At 40.6% G+C, this 17,292-nt stretch overlaps 1 long non-coding RNA gene across 1 annotated transcript in view; it reads right to left on the bottom strand.

Moving 5' to 3' along the window:
- LOC136862819 (uncharacterized) overlaps positions 1-17,292 on the bottom strand; it is a 427,778-nt gene that overhangs the window by 152,262 nt on the left and 258,224 nt on the right. The window contains exon 3 of the long non-coding RNA XR_010859067.2: positions 16,219-16,265. This is a non-coding gene — a long non-coding RNA (uncharacterized lncRNA). The remainder of the gene's footprint in view (positions 1-16,218; positions 16,266-17,292) is intronic.

Here is a 17,292-nt window from a genome sequence, read left to right as displayed (position 1 = left end):
GTAGTTCTAATCATAAGGAGGCGAATCCGATAGGTTTGTTAGTTTCGGCTAACAGTGGTGGCCTTGCAGCTTTGCACTCGGGAGACGGTGGGTTGGTCCTACCGTCGGCTGTCATGATAATGGTTTTTCGTAGTTTTCCATTCTCCTCACTATGGCGAATGGCGGGACAGTTCCTCTCCCTTTTTAGGGTATGGCTGCTCCCCTCTCACCTTCTCCGCACCTCATACCACCGCAATACATCTCCAGGCCGGAGAGAGGGCGTCACCCTCTGGGAGGCCCGCCGTACCACATCGGGGTACGGAATAAAAACATTTCTAGTAGTAATTGTCGTAGGTTTGTTTAAAGTTTCACACATGATGGTGCTCCCGCACATTTCATCATTTGTGCCCACTGGCATCTTAATGCACATTACGATACGACGCTGAATTTGTAGCAGTGGACTAATTGATTGACCCCTAAGTTCTACATATTTAAACACTTTTGACTTTTCTTCTGGGGATACTTTAAGTCTTTGGTGTAAACGACTGCTGTGGATGATGCATCAACTCTCCAGGTTCGAATGTGGTTGCTTGTTAAGGCCGTATGCACGGTATGAGGGATTTTTAAGCGTGTTGGGTACTCAATGCGAAAACGAACAGAGGCAAGCAGGAGGTGAACATTTTGAACACGTCAACACAGTGTTCCAGCAGGAGTTACAAGACGTATTCAGTGCAACAGTATTCGTGACACATGTTAACAAAAGTAACTGTTACGGTAAGATGTGCTGGAGTGCACTACAAATAAAGTGTGAAAACTCAGCAAGTATGCATTCTCAGGCCCATATTGTGATAATCTTTTATTTTTCAATCTACATGAGGAATGCATTCCTGAAGTTTTGTCTGCTGGTTTCGTTACCCCTGTATTATAGTGTGTGTAACTGTGATTCTGTGATTACTTGAGCCAAAGACTGGTCTCGATGCCCAGGGACTTATAATAAGGAATTAATGCAGCATTTACAGCAAGTGTAGACATATTTGTAAAATAATGGCGTCATTTGCACCGGCACTAGAATTTCAGATCTCTAAACGGTGCGATCCCTCGGCCCTAACGTAGGCTGTGAAAAGATTGAAGCGAATACAAACCAGGAAGAGGTTCTATTTCACCAAAAACGGCACAGGGCTGACTACGAGTGTGGGTAGCAGTAGGAAAATAAGTTGTACATAATTGTATCTGGTCTTTCACTCCTGCTGGATGACAAAATATAGCTCAGTTAAGCCCCTTACTTCTTGTCTTCTTATTCAGTGCGACAATGAATAGTGCTCGGATAATAGGTATTTATACTCGGCATACAAAACGTTACATGGAACTCTCCAAATTTTTTCTACTTGTATTTTTATCGTTCGAGCTTAATTTTAGTTTTGCACTTACACAGACAAAAGTGTCCATCCTCTAAACATGTAGCCTACCGATTATATTTCTATTACCGAGCGAGCTGGCCATGTAGTTAGGGTTGCGTGGCTGTGAGCTTGAATTCGGGAGATGGTGGGTTCGAATCCCACTGTCGGTATCCTTGAAGATGGTTTTCCATGGTCTTCCAATTTCACACCAGGCAAACGCTGTGGCTGTACCTTAATTAAGACCACGGCCGCTTACCTTCCCATTCCTAGCCATTTCCCATCCTTGAATTGCCAAATAACTTCGATGTGTTAGTGCAACTTTAAGCCAAGTAATTCTATTAGTTTCATTTGAAATGGATTGCAGGGTTCATAATGTTATGTTCCTTGGATTTACAAAAATTATATTTGTTCGGGGCGTCGACCTATAGAGATCTTTTGCCACTACTTGCACCATGTGATATGAACCTGCGTGTAATTGTAATTGAGGAGGTGTAGAGTGTTGAATGTTAGGAAAGGAACGTTAGGCACGACACAAACACCCAGTCCCCAGGCCAGGGATATTAATCATTTACAATTAAAAACTCCCGACACAGCCGGGAATCGAACCTCGGGCCGCCGGGTGACAGCCGGACGCGTTGCCCCCTACACCGCGGGGCCGTACCTTGGAATTACTCTAACCTAGAATAAACCGTTTTTACCAATTGAAATGAGATAATTTTTCTTCCTTTATGCCGTGGCATTCCATTAATTGGAGTAAGTCGAAAGAGAATATTAGTTTACACAACAGTTTCTTCATTGTGTAAGATGTTTCGTATTATCCTGTACACTATTTCACTTACAATGAAGTAAATGTGAACTTTGGAAGGAAATCAAGTACGCAATATCTCATTTCACGCACACTAGTATAAGAACCACAGTAAGATACGTTATTAACTGATTAGATATCACATGCAGTAATAGAGAGGGAATTTGGCTACAGTGGCTTAAGACTCTAAATTGCAACAACGATTTTCGACGTTTCGGAAGTTAAAGATGGTTACTCTGAATTCATATGCCCTGATAATGTGCATAGCAGTATATTACACGAAATGTGAAAGAAGTGAAAAAGGAAGATTGCAGTGTCTTTCTAAATCTGAAAAATATTATCAAAATATGAAATAAATAAATAAATAAATAAATAAATAAATATCATAGGTAACGTGTCGAAACCAAATGCACCGACATACTGTACGCCAGACATATCCCACGTCTCTTTCTGTCAATACCCACCACGTAACAGGACCGCTCCAAGGATGATTATTTATATAAGTCGTTCAGAAACAGAACGAGCGCATTGTTTTGTATGTTCCTTTTATCAGATTTAATTATAGTTATTATCAAAATATACTTCACCTTCCATGTAGATACAAACCCTGTGGATACTCACAACCATAACCAGCATTATATTTATAGGTTAAATTGTTTCTGACAAAAGTATACAAGCGATGAATTTATACAATACCATGCCTCATGTTTTGTTGAGCGACCAAGTATGTGCAGGCCTAACCACTTCACCCTTGTACCATGAGGTCTCCGGGATATAAATGTAGCTTTGATTGCTCTTGTCTTTCGTACTGTTCCAATTTTAATAGCCAGAACTGCATTAATTGCAATTAATTACAACTAATCCATGATAAAGGACGTAATCCAGTTCTGAAAAGCGTCGACTGCGACAGGCTTAATTTCGTTCAATCCTTCTACACTACTCTTGTTTATTGTACGTCTCCTTTCTTTCCATATTATAAAACTGTGAAAATTGAACAAATTTATGTATGTACACGTCAAGGGCTATCTATAAAACTAGGCCGTCTGTCATTCAAAAGGGGAATTGGAAGGTAGTGGACCATGGCCTGTGAGAAAGACATAATCCTAAACATTTGCTGGAGATGACAAGGAAGACTAGCCAAAATCATGTTACGTGTGGCCGACAGTGTGACTCGAACCCACGTGTACTCTAAATAAATGGGTATCTGCCACTACGGTCAGCTCATGAAGACACTGAGCTATCTTGTTCAGTGGCAAAAGACAAAATGCTAATGAAACAAACAGGAAGTACCGAACTGTTCAGATTCGCCTGATATTATTTAAATTCTGACATTATTTAAATTTACAATATGTGGCGTTTGTTATGAACGCCAAAGATATATTGAATGATCAATAAATTCAGACACGACTGACATCGGTAAATGGTGTACTGAACTCAGATTAATAGCTGGAAGCTGAAAGCACCCAAGAAAATTCAAGCAATTTCAATTTTTGTCTATTGGGGGAGGATCGTGGTGGTGAAAGGGGGTGTTGGAGGGGGGAGAATGCTTAAAAAGTGACTAATAACTTGTCCTTTACTAAAATATTGTTAAAAAATTCTCTTCTTCTAATAGGCTAATAAGATAAAGCATATTTTAAGTCTCTTTCTTAGCTTCTGCTCGGAAGCGTATTTGAAAAACACTGATTAACTTTTCATGAACTAACTACTTAAGATGTTATGAAAGTATAATTAAAACTTAGCCTATTCTTAACTAAAATATTAATAAAAACATGTGTCAGCTTCCAGTCGAGGAGTTAAAATCTTGTTTTTAAATCCCATCAGACAAAAATATTTAAGTTTCCCCTTGAGAAGTTATCAAGGCTAACACGAGAACATATATTGTGCATACTTTTACTTTATTTACACCTAAGCTCATGTAAATATAGATGATGATGACTGCAAAGCACAAATCTCATATGGAGTGACCAGAATTAGAGCCACGGTATTCAGCGGTGAGAGGCCGACGCGCTGCCGTCTGAGCCACGGAGGCTCAATCACGGTGATGTATGATGAAATTCTCAATCAACATACATGTTCATAACTGTTTCCGTCTTAAGGCTCCAATCAGTTCTTTTTGATTTAACTTTTGGGTTCTAGTGCAAACTACGCTTTAAACAAGCAGTGAGTTTATGCCGACATACTCCACCTCGTAGCAAATACGTGACCATTAGGTGTTTTCCCCACAGCAGAAAAGACCACTTAACCTACTCTCACCACTTATCAGTCCACCTCTATAGTGTAACGGTTAGCTTCATTAGCTCCCATCCTCGGGAGTCCGGGTTTGATTCCCAATACTGCCAGAAATGTATTATTGGTAGGAGGGCTGGTATGTGGTTAAAATGGTACATGCAGCTTACCTCCACTGACGATTTAGCCGAAAACAGCTGCTTCACCTCGGGACGAGGACGCGAATAAACTTCATCCTTAGCACCTTTGTATCTTTACGAGTTCGCAATTGGAACGCTTTTCTTAATGCACTTATTTGCACATTAACGAATCACGCGAGTTCAAGGAAGGTTGCCACATAGTATCGTCATAGGCTGACATGTAGCCTATCCCATTTGCGTTTAATGCCGATTGTTTGCAAGAAAGTGCCACTAGGGCGTACATGTCTCTTTCATTCATAGATTGAAGACACCGAATAAGTTCTTAGCAGCAGTAAGAATCACAGAACTGATTGGAGTGAACATGCAGGATACACTGACGGGTAAATTCGACAAGCCTTTGACCCGTTAGATGAGAAAGAGGGGCCGCATCGTCGGACTAAGAGAGGCAGGTTGCACGTTTCGGTTCATTGCTCGCTACTTGAACCGTAATGACTACACTGTGAATAGGTGCTACACCGACTGGGAACGTGAAGGTACACCACGCATCGCGAAAGCTCAGGTCAACCCACGTGGACCACCTTCAGGAAGGATCGTTTCATCGTGTGACAGGCTGCAAGCACTGCACGGGCGTCGCTGCGCACCATCCCGACACGTCGTCGTAGCTGGGGATATGCCTAGTACCATATCAAGGCGGATAGTAGAGTAGGATCTGTCGTCGCGGCGTCCAATATGACATCTACCATTACGACCTGAGTACCGCCGAGTCCGTTCTGCCAGGAACAAGCAACATGCCAGCTTGCGGATTGACGAAGAATCGCTGTTCCCTCTTGAAACAGACAATCGCCGAATTCGAGTCTGGAGACGGCCTGGTCAGTGCAGTGATCCACGCTTCATTGCAGAGAGGCACACCGCCCCCAACGAAACATGTCATGGTGTGGGGCGCAATTTCCTACGATTCCCGCTCCCCACTGATGGTGACTGGAGGAACCCTGACAGCGCGGCAATACGTCCAGAAAATTCTGCGGCCATGTGTAATTCTCTTCTTGGCGCAGCTCGACAACTCCAGTCCCCAGCAGGATTATAGCCTACTTGGTCTCACACAGCACGGGTATCTCTGGTCGGTCTTCGTGACATCAACATGCTTCCTTGTCCAGCAAGGTCTCCAGAGGTCTCGCTCATCGAGAACTTTTGGGAGAAGACTGGACGCCAATTACGACCAGCGGCAACTACGGCAGTTTTCGGGAGTCGGTTGCGCCAGCTGTGGCAGGCTCTTCCTTAGGAGAAGATCCGGCGTCCATATGCCTCAATGCCTGACCTACCACGTTCTGTCGTCATGCTAAAAGTGGTCCAACACCGTACTAAGTGCATCATTGAAGTATTAGTTACTCTGCAATAAAGGCTTGATACGGTACAATATTTTTAAGTTTTCTTTATATTATCCTTCCCGCACCTGGACTGACATATACATGTGATAGCTACTTCATGATGCCAATTTTTGTTTTTTCGCAAATGTTTGGATGATGGGATACTTAATGTGTTAAGTAGAGTACTTTAACGTGTAAAAATTAGATATATTTAAGGCAACTGCAACTCTAAAAGCTTCACAATGGGAAGTAAAATCAGACGACTTCGAAAACAAACAAAGCCTTTCTCTCAGCTGTTGGTCTTCCATAGTTGTAGATGAGGTTATGCATACATACTGTCTCCAGTTACTATGTGGTATTCACTTCAGGTTATTTCACGATGGTCCAGTAGGTTTCTGTATAGTTCAACTTCTCTTCAGCAGAGCTGACCGTGCTAAAACTTCAAGGTAGGGTTCGTCATAAAATGACAGACGCTTTCATTAACTGTACGTTTTTTGTTTTTAAGTATATGCATAGCATAATTTGAACTTCCGGTAATGCTGTAAAATATTTCAGTTATTCATTTAATGTTGTAGGTTACTACGAGTACATGAAGGATTACGCACACAAGGACTACATACCTAACAGAGATTGAATTAGGTAGGAATAGGGAAGGGAACTTTCAGTTATTTCTTTTACACAGCTGGTTCCGTGTGTACGATTTGCCTCTGTAATACAATAGCACCAGGATTTCCGAATAATACAAGTAGGGGATGATATAATAATAATAATAATAATAATAATAATAATAATAATAATAATAATAATAATAATAATAATAATGTAATATAATATAATATATAATTACATTATTATTATTATTATTATTATTATTATTATTATTATTATGAGCTAAATGGAATGCACACCGAAATATTCTAGCAAGTTCGAACTAACAATTATCCAACGACACACCATGCTGAACACGCGATAGCAAGTGAATAATCATTTTATAATTCAGCAGAATTCGTAGCAACGTGTAAAACCCCCTCAAATTTTGGAGCATAGTTCCCAAATAGAACGCCACAAGCCAGTTACACAGGAAGTTTCTAGAATTGCATTGGCCTTGTCACGAGTCTGTAGTAGTGACAGTAATGAGAAATGACGTAATCAGTCTGGACAAAGCACTCTCACTCTCCTCTGCAGGACTGAGAAGATTAGCGTTTTTGGGTTAGTTTTCCCAATAAATCGTAAGTGAACGTTGGTATTTCACTTCACTTTCTACTGTAATAAATTCGCGTGGCTATTACTGGCATGGTGCGCCCTCGTGTCAGACTCTCGAACGATGGTGGGCGGCGTCTGCTGTGTGTAGGAAATTGCGTGTTAGTGTGGTAAAGGATAGCGCTATGCGTGAGTTGCAGGATGCTGGGACAGCACAAATTATCATCAGTCCCCGAATCAAGAGAATCAACTGTTTCGGATTAAAATCCCGCGACAAGGTCGAGAATCGAACCTTGGAACCCGAAGATCAAGACGCTGTCCAGTCAGATATGTAGCCAGACTTCTTTCTATTGTAGAATAACTTTATCTTCCGCTGCCCGAACTCAATATATGTTTCATGTATTCCTTCTTCGAGAGGGAAGTGAAAACACTTAGCTACACTTCAAACAATAAAGTAGAACACAGCTAATATTATCACTAGAAGAGAGAATTTCACTTGCGAAGTATGCTCAAGAGCACACGCACAATATTCCTACAGTCTCCAATGGAGAGTGTTTACGTCGGACCATTCTTCCCGACTGATCTACAGTATCTACACCTCGACATGTAACAAGCTGAAGAAAAAGATGTAGAGAAATCTGAGACAATGTAATGTAATACGCAGTAAATATATTGCACAATACCACCAAAACTACCCGAATGCGACGTTCAATAAATTAGGTAAATATTTAAGTCAGCAAATGCATTTTACTTGAGCAGTCCAGATCCAGTGGAATAATCTAATCTGCACAAGTTCATCTACGTAGGAAACAGAATTTAAGACGGAGATATTTCTTATACATTCATGGATCTTAAGTCACGCGGTACTTGCCGTAATCTCGATAAGTCAAAAGAAATTTCACCAACATCGTTAATAGGGTGCACTGACTTGCAATGCAGTCAGCTGTCGCAGCAGACATTATACAAACCAAGTGAAGACACTATCTTCCTATTCATTATGGGCTGCTCATGCAACTGCGTATTCACTCGGGTAATATTTTATGAATGACTCGGAAGTTCAAAACCCAGTGCGCAGTAAGGAGATAAGTACAAATAACCATTTCTTTCGGCATTCTCAAACAGCTCAGAAATAATAACTGAAAATGTCTAGCACGGGTGGTGTCAGTCGTGTGCTTATAATCTCCACAGAAGTCGTGACTTGTATAGCAGGTCAACCCCAGCCTCTGTGGTTGTCGGGCCAGCCCCAGCCACTGCGAGATGCAGCAGTAGTGGCCCGTACTAGCACACACCCACGAGAAATTACAATATTCTTGTTTCATTTCTTTTCTCACTCCACTTCTGCTCGCAAAGACATCACTAGCAAGCCAATCAAGATTTCACAAGGTGTATAGCTGGCCAGCCTGGATAAACTCTCCCTGAAGTAATCAATCTCTTCTGCTTAAAGGTTCACCATACAGCGAAACCTTGCCTAGTAAAAATGTTCGCGAGTAATATACCTTTACACGTGAAATCATACCAAATACCTCACTAACTGTACCGGTTTTTTGAAGCAAAGCAGCATTTAAAGTCGGCTGAAATGATCTTCGAGGTAGTGGGCACGAATCTGTATTCTAGGGGTTATAATCAACACCCAAAGTATCATACTCAATAAATTCAATGATATTTGAAATAAGGCGAGCAGTACAAATCTGCTTAATAAAGTCAGGGTTACTAAGAAATGTATCCCGATACAAAATTCAAAGAAGCATGCCAATGCATTATCCTTTCTACTGGGCATGTCATGATTGTTCTATATCGAAGAACCGTTGCGAAAGTTACTCTACACATACGGGCACGTGCCACAGCCCATTGTATAATGGCTGTTTGAAATGTTCATATCATAAATAGGCACTCAGTAAACAGACTGGTAGTTCTGTTACCGATTAACACAAGAAACAAAGACTACTTACATATTAAGTATTCTGACCTCCAAACGAACCTACAGAAATACAAACAGAAAAAATTGTGCTGAATAATAAGGTAATGGGCACAATTTTCCGCATATAAAGGCAAAAACAATATACGACTGAAAAGTGAACAAAGAAAGAACTTTACTTTGCTCAATCAGCCTTCGAACTCAGACACAAGTTTACGAACCTTAAAATGCCAATGGAATCCTAATGGAACAGTGACATAAAGAAAAGTTGAAGAGCAGGTTATTATAACGGTTCCCAGAACGTTGATGATAATAATTATCAACATATGAATGTTGCTTCAAGATTCAAACATATATTTGTATAAGTATTCTTTAGTACGGTAAAATTAATGATTCTGAAAAGCCCACTTTATTATTTCTTTAATTATGAAATCTAATTCTCATATGTTACATCAAAACGGGTTACAGTAAACTTCTCAACATGGGTGCCCTAACGAGAGTTTCCTCACGTTTATGAGTGACTATACCTTATATATATAAAATAAGAGTTTTGTCTGCACATTGTTCAGAATTTGAAAAAAAAAAGTATTTCTGTATCGGTCATGTTCATCGTAACAAGGAAATGCAATTTTTACTTTTCCGTAATTTCTGTCTGTCTGTCTGTCTGTCTGTCTGTCTGTCTGTCTGTCTGTCTGTCTGTCTGTCTGTCTGTCTGTCTGTCTGTCTGTCTGTCTGTCTGTCTGTACACGCATCACGAGAAAACGACTGAAGAGAATTTAATTAAAATCGGTATGTAAAGTCGGAGGATGACCCACTACAATCTAGGCTATAAATAATTTTACTCACGCCGAGTGAAATGGTAGTTTAGGGGAAGGCCTAAAATTTAATTCTCAAATATTTATATTATTAGGGGTCCTATCGATCAATACTACATAACGAAAGTTATATAGAATTAAATTTCCGATCATTTATGTCTTACATTGTTACCGTACCGGCTTTGATAACACAGATATTCATGAATTTGTATTTTTGTTGCCAAGTCCATATCAACGCCGAGCGACGAGAAAATGGGTTAACAGAATTTAATGAAAGTCGGTATACAGAGTCGGGGAATAAAAAACTACAGTTTAAGTTTTAAACAATTTTATCCACACTGGGTGAAATTGTAGTTTAGGAGAAGGCGCTTAAAATTTAATTTTTAAATACCTATGTTATTAGTCCTATCGAAAAGTACTAGATAACAAAAGTTAGAGAATACAATTTCCGACCATTTATGTTTTATTCACTTTTACCGTACCAACTATAAGAATGGCATTTCAGAGTCGGAAGAAAACTAAATGTGAAGGCCTACAATATTGAAAGTGCATAACATTGATCAACAATAACATTACATTGACCATTGATTGTTGTCATGTTCTTTGTCTCTTATGCTGCCGCTCAACTCAGATAGATGAGATTACTGCTGCGTACCGAGTATAACAGCCTGACTGAATATTGGCAGGAAATAGCTGAGGAGTTAGAAAACTTTCTTCTTTAACATGCCATTCCTCTGGTTCATACATTTTCTGATAATGCCGGTACGTAACAAACTGGTTCATCATAGTATTCCAGCTATTCGATCCCTACTTTGACGCGCTGGTTTGAATGAGCAGTGTGCATACTTAAGGCAGAGGTTCACTTAGTATTAGTAGTAGTAGCAGCAGCATGACTTGGTCTAGAAATACAATTTAGGCCTATTCCAAATTATAGCACCACAATTCACTAAATAACTCAAAATTCAACCCTGAAAAGAGCCGTTTCTTCCTCTTCACTTTTATTAAATTCTACATTCATTTTATTCCAATTATCAGTGAAGAGGGGGTTTCTCCTCTCGCTTGGAAGAAAAATTTACCTCCAAGTCAGATAGATTCTTCCGCCGCCTGTGTAGTGAACTGAGATTTTCCGACTCATCGGGTACTCCTAGGAAACAGATTAGTAAAAGGGCATAGTTTTTGCCCTGGGAGTCTCCATTATTCGACACCCCGACCCAACCGAAATAAGACGAAGTGTGTTCACGGATCACCGCTGTGTGCGGCTTTGTCATTCCAGCTCTGGAACGTTGGACTTTTAGATCGGCAGTGTAGTACTGTTCATTAAAAGTGAGAAAATGTGTGGTTTTTCATTTGATCGAGTATTTCATATGAAAACATTGCTTTTAATCGCGCCACTCCTACTGACGTCATTGTAAGGACCTATGTTCATTTCAGTTGGGAAAAATACTAAGACAGTCCTTCTGAGGATGTAAAAGGGCAGGTGGAGAGTGAGTGCCTGCCATTGTAATGCAATTCTCCAACCTGATTGTGACTGATGGTAGGCAAGCGAGCCTACCATTACAATGAAATTTCCCTAACCCAGTCTTCATATGAGAAAAGACGTGTGGTGACTTTCCCTATCGCGTTTCTAGGGTAACGTTAAGTGCTATGCAATTTAATACAATCTTGCTCACAACGTGTACACTACTTAACCTAGAATTCTGTACACAATGTAGAATTCCGTAGCGAAGCACAGGTACATCAGCTAGTAGTTTTATATAGGAATTGTAATATTGATTGTGAATGGGAAGTGCTGCACGGAATGTGTTGTAATAATAAAACGCTGCATATCTGAGACAAGGTGGAATGGATAAACACGTTTATATCTTCCCTTTAGAATCTCCGAAATATTGTAAAGACTATGCAAATTAACAAGAAACATAACATTATCAGTAAGTGAACACGCTACTAAAGGAAATATAAATGACACCATTCTGACATTTCCTAATTTCACACAGGGTATCTATATGAAACCTCCATTTTATTTTACACGACACAGAATATAAATTCGCTGTTTATGCCAGAAAACTTATGGAATGCCTCATCAAGTGAATCAGTGAATCAATCGATATCATAAGATTTAATATTTATTCTCGTTCATTCTGCTTTCATTGAGGTTGAAGTGGAGAACATATAGAGCAAACGTTTATAGATAAACCCAGACATGGGACAGTATGTTTGAAAAACGGATGTTAAAATAAGATTTATCTTCCAGGATATTCTCTGGTTTGTACAGCGTTACCGTACAGCTGCAAAATAAGTCTTCTGACAGTTTTGGCGACCAAAATATACCTCGATGATCTAGTAGACATAAGTAGACATAAATCACACTATACCATCATGATGTATGGAATAGAAGTGTCACAGAAGAGACATGTATACTCGTCCAAAAACCGAAGTACGCATCTTATTTCAAAGGTCATGTACTTGTTTACAACATGTAAACTCGTCCGCCAAGCGAATGCTATTTATTAACCAACCTTCTCGGGACGATAATGTAGTGCGTTGGAAGAATGCTGTACATACTCGCCTAACCCCTGATCCGACAAAATTAAAACGAGATGTAGGCTATTATCGGCAACACTGAAACGAAAAGCGGTGGAGAACATGTTGACTAGGCCGACAAAAAGTGTTAGGAACCGAACTAGCAGATGCACCAACGGAAGGACTGGCGTTAAGGAAATAATGCACAATGACTGGAGAAAGTTACTGCTAGGCCTACTAGTCCTTCCCAAAACACAACACGTAGTTCATATTAAAATTAAAGAACTGCAGCAAATTCCAACCAATCGAAAATAATAATTTCTGTTAGTGACTAATACGGCATTAGAATTAAGCCTAGATAAAATCGGAAGAAAAATGTTCAGGGTTCTCTTTTGCATCTGGACGAGTTTATTATACGACAATATTTGCGAACGTGGACGAGTTTAGATGTCAAATTCTAATTACCGATTTTTTTTTTAGAATTAGCTTACATTTTTCTTTTCTCTCGTCTTTTTCTACCACTTTTTCGACTCCCGTGCGGTCGCGGGTGCGAACTGCGTCGCACATGTGGATTTGGTCCTGTTTTACGACCGGATTCTCTTCCTGACGCAACCTTATAACGAGGGACGTAATCACTATTGCGTGTTTTCGTGGTGGTTGATGGTGTGGTATGTTTTCTGAATATGAAGGGGAGAGTGTTGGGACATACACAAACCCCCAGTCCCCGAGCCAGAAGAATTAGTAAGAAGCGATTAAAATCCCTGACCCGGCCGGGAATCGAACCCGGATCCTCTGAACCGAAGGGCATTATGCTGACCATTCAGCCAACGAGTCGGACCAGGACGAGCTTACTTTCCCTCTCACAAATACAATATAGGTAGGAAAGAAAACTCAGTTGTCCCGTTAGGGTGTAATACAACCTAAGATACCTTTTTTTACAATCTGCTTTACGTCGCACCGACGCAAATAGGTCTTATGACGACGAAATGTTAGGAAAGGGCCAGGAGTGGAAAGGAAGCGACCGTGGCATTAATTAAGGTACAACCGCAGCATTTGCATGGTGTGATAATTGGAAACCACGGAAAACCATCTTCAGGGCTGCTGAAAGTTAGGAGGTTCGAACCCACTACCTCCCGATGCAAGCTTATAGCTACGCGACCCAAACCGCCCAGCCACTTACTTCGTAATATACGATACTAAAACGTTAACCGTCTCTCTTTCTATTCAGTCCTGGTGTATCATAAGATACACTTAGGTCCTTCAGTTACATGCACAAAACAAGAGGGAATATTTATTTTTGATTTGTGGTATCAAAAGCCACTACTTCATCGTATTTTTTGACATGTACGAGTCCTCAGGTATCACATAGGATAGCTAGATTTCCCATATAGCTGGGAAGTTAAAGCAAATAGTGCAATCGTGTTTCATATACCCAATAGATTCTTTATCATTAACATTTTAGAAAACATATCATATTTATCCTTGGGACTGAAGAAATTATCCACTTTATATTTTTCTTGGAATAGAACATCATGCTCCTTAAGAAATAATCTATTCGTTTAAGCACTGAATAAAAATGGAGTAAAGAATAGAACAGTACAATCCTAATCCTCAGTAGGAGAGCACATTTTTATCAACGGAACACATTCTCCACCTATCTGTAATGTGAATCAAAGAATGAACAGCGCCGTAAAAGACTGGTTAAGGTTGACGTAGACAGTATTCTTCATCGTAAGTTACTTCTTACGATATCACTAATACTGCTTGAAACTGTGAAATCTTACAATTGAGTGGAGTCAATTTTCAGAGTACCAGAATGTACCTTTTATGAAAAGCGGAAAAATACGTTTCCACTAAATTCAGAGCTTCCTAAACCTGAATACATATTTAAAAAAATAAAAGACTGAAGAATACGACAACCCTTTAAATTTGGTTTCTTTAATTTTAAATCAATTTTTCAGTACTGAGTAGCTTAACACAATGTAGACGATTTTAAATAAAGAAGTTCTTTACCCAGGTTTACCTCCATTTTCGTGGGCTCTCTGGACCTCTCGGTACTTAGCTAAATCACTACCTATTTACGGCTGGATGCCCTTTATACAGCCACGTGATGCTCCTACTGAAAATCTTATCAACTGCCAGAAATTGCCTGTTTTTGATTCCAGAATACTTGAGTTGGAACACCAATGGATATTCCAATCCACCAGTGTAAGTCTTCCTATGAATAAAATAAAATAAAATAAAATAAAATAAAATAAATTTAGAAACTTTACGCCCTGTCAATTGCTAGTTGTATTATTTAACGTATAAAAATAGTGAACAGTGGTACGTTCCTTCCAGTTCCTTCCAGTACGTTCTTCCAGTGAGAGTACACAGTGTTGCACTGGCTCAACATATTTGTTAACAGTAACGATAGTTGGAGGATACAGGATGCTTCAGTAAAGGCGAGAGTACAGAGCATCCTCAGTTGTTTTGGTTAGGGTGGACCCTAATAACTTGCTACTACTCAGTAGTCCCCAGATCACCTGATATCATTCCGAGGATGAGTCAAAAATACCGTATACGAGGCACCATTGTACATTACTTCAGACGAACCCAAGAACTGCATTCTTGCTACCGTGGAATATGCTAGTCTGTGTGTGACAGGAATCAACCTCTCATCTAGAAGTTGCTCAGGTTGTTAGATGAATTCGCACAGACCATTTATCCGGAGTATTTTTATATAAGATTCCTCTATCTTCGATGCATCACGAAACAGTAGCAAAGCACGGAATGTGTAGCAATTCGTAATTGGAGGAACAACTTAGAAAGACTCGGACAGCATTAAAAGGTCACCACCACTGGAGAGGTAGAGGTCATTTCTGACTCAGAAATGCAGTGAATGGGGACACAGAAACAATGGAGTAAAGAAATGAATGAAATGGTATGACAGCTATTTAAGCAACTGGTGAATAATAGCGGCTGAAAGAGTGATAATTAGTTATTTACGCGGACGTTCCATCGCTCGGTCGCGGATGAAAAAGTACTGTGTAGGCCTAGATCGTGTAGGTAGATAACGATGTGTTAGAATGGTTTTTAATATTAAAATACGAATTTGTGGAAGAAACTGTTCAAAATATTAGTCGGTTGAACTGTTCTTTGACTATGAATGCACTAAGGTAGGGAGTTCACCAATAATACAAAGCAAACCAAACCCCATGGTGCAACAGCCCCGAAGGGCCGTGGTCTAACAAGCGACCACTGCTCAGCCCGAAAGCCTGCAGATTATGGGGTGTCGTGTGGTCAGCACAACGAATCCTCTCGGCCATTATTCTTGGCTTTGTTGTCAGGGGCCGCCATCTCGCCGTCAGATAGCTCCTCAATTGCAATCACGTAGGCTGAGTGGACCTAGAACCAGGCCTCAGATAAAAAACCCTGACCTGGCCGGGAATCGAACCCGGGGCCGCCGGGAAAGAGGCAGGCACGCTGCCCCTATACCGCTGGACCGGCTTCACCTATAATATAGGGGATATTAATTTGACAAAACTTCTTTACTAAGGTTCAACATTCCATTAAAAAAATGAATTTAAACTTGAATGAAACATACTTAGCAAGTGAGTACTGTCTATGCGGCAGGCTGTTCCATAAGCCTTAAATAATGTTACTTGACGGGGAAAATACGAACGCGAGGTGAACATCTAAATTGTCTTCAACTGTGGCTTATGAAATTAAAGAAGTGTACAAGTAGAAATGAGACATGAAATTGAAGTCAACTAGTGGATCTTGAATTAAAATGAAATTATTTACTCAAACACAAAACAATACAGAACAGTGTCATTACAAAGTGACTTAACTTGCGTAAAAATAATTTTACATACCTGAATATCATGAGCAGAACAATAAGTGTCCCCTTCAGGTGCCTGATCTGTAAGAAAGAAATATGAAGATTACACTCATGTGATAGTTCTATAATACACTGACAGGAGTGTATAATCAGTTACCATTAGACCTATTTTTGAAATGCGTTACTACACTGGCGGAAAAAATATCCAAACACCATGAAATAAGGAATGTAGAATACGGAAGTTTTGGCAATATATTTGTCGAGATAACATATTTAATTGATTAATGTAAAATACTACGGGTTAATATCCGCGCGAGAAAAGCCATCGCAAATGTGCCATGCTGGTCTATTAATAACCGGTGTAATCGCCTGACTGTTCAATGCAGGCATGCAAACGTGCATGCATTGTGTCGTACAGGTGCCGGATGTCAGCTTGTGGGATGGAGTTCCATGCCTATTGCACTTGGTCGGTCAATACAGGGACGGTTAATGCCGGTTGTGGATGACGCTGGAGTTGTCGTCCAATGATGTCCCATACGTGCTCGACTGGGGACAGATCGGGGGATCGAGCAGGCCAAGGCATCATGTCGACACACTGTAAAGCACATAGGGTTACAACAGCGGCATGGGAGCGTGCATTATCCTGTTGGAAAACACCCCCCCCGGGAATGCTGTTCATGAATAGCAACATAACAGGTCGAATCACCAAACGGACGTACACATCTGCAGTCAGGGTGCGTGGGATAACCACGAGAGTGCTCCTGCTGTCATAAGAAACTACTCCCGAGACCAGAACTCCCGATGTAGGTCCAGTGTGTCGACGCCGCAGACAGGTGGAATGCAGACGCTTACCTGGCCTCCTCCTAACCAACAAACGGCCATCACTGGCACCAAGGCAGAACCGGCTTTCATCGGAAAACTCAACAGACCTCCACTTCATCCTCCAATGAGCTCTCGCTTGACACCTCTGAAGTTGCAGAGGGTGGTGGTTTGGAGTATGTGGAATGCACGCCGCAGGGCGCGTGGCTGGGTGCTGTCCTTCAAGTAAGCGATGTCGAAGAGTTCGTTGCGTCACTGTGGTGCCAACTGCCGCTCGAATTACTGCTGC

The sequence above is a fragment of the Anabrus simplex genome, chromosome 2 (genome assembly GCF_040414725.1).
Source record: "Anabrus simplex isolate iqAnaSimp1 chromosome 2, ASM4041472v1, whole genome shotgun sequence".
NCBI lineage: Eukaryota > Metazoa > Arthropoda > Insecta > Orthoptera > Tettigoniidae > Anabrus > Anabrus simplex.
Note: the sequence above shows the minus strand (reverse complement) of the source record. Positions and strands in the feature narration are given on the sequence as shown.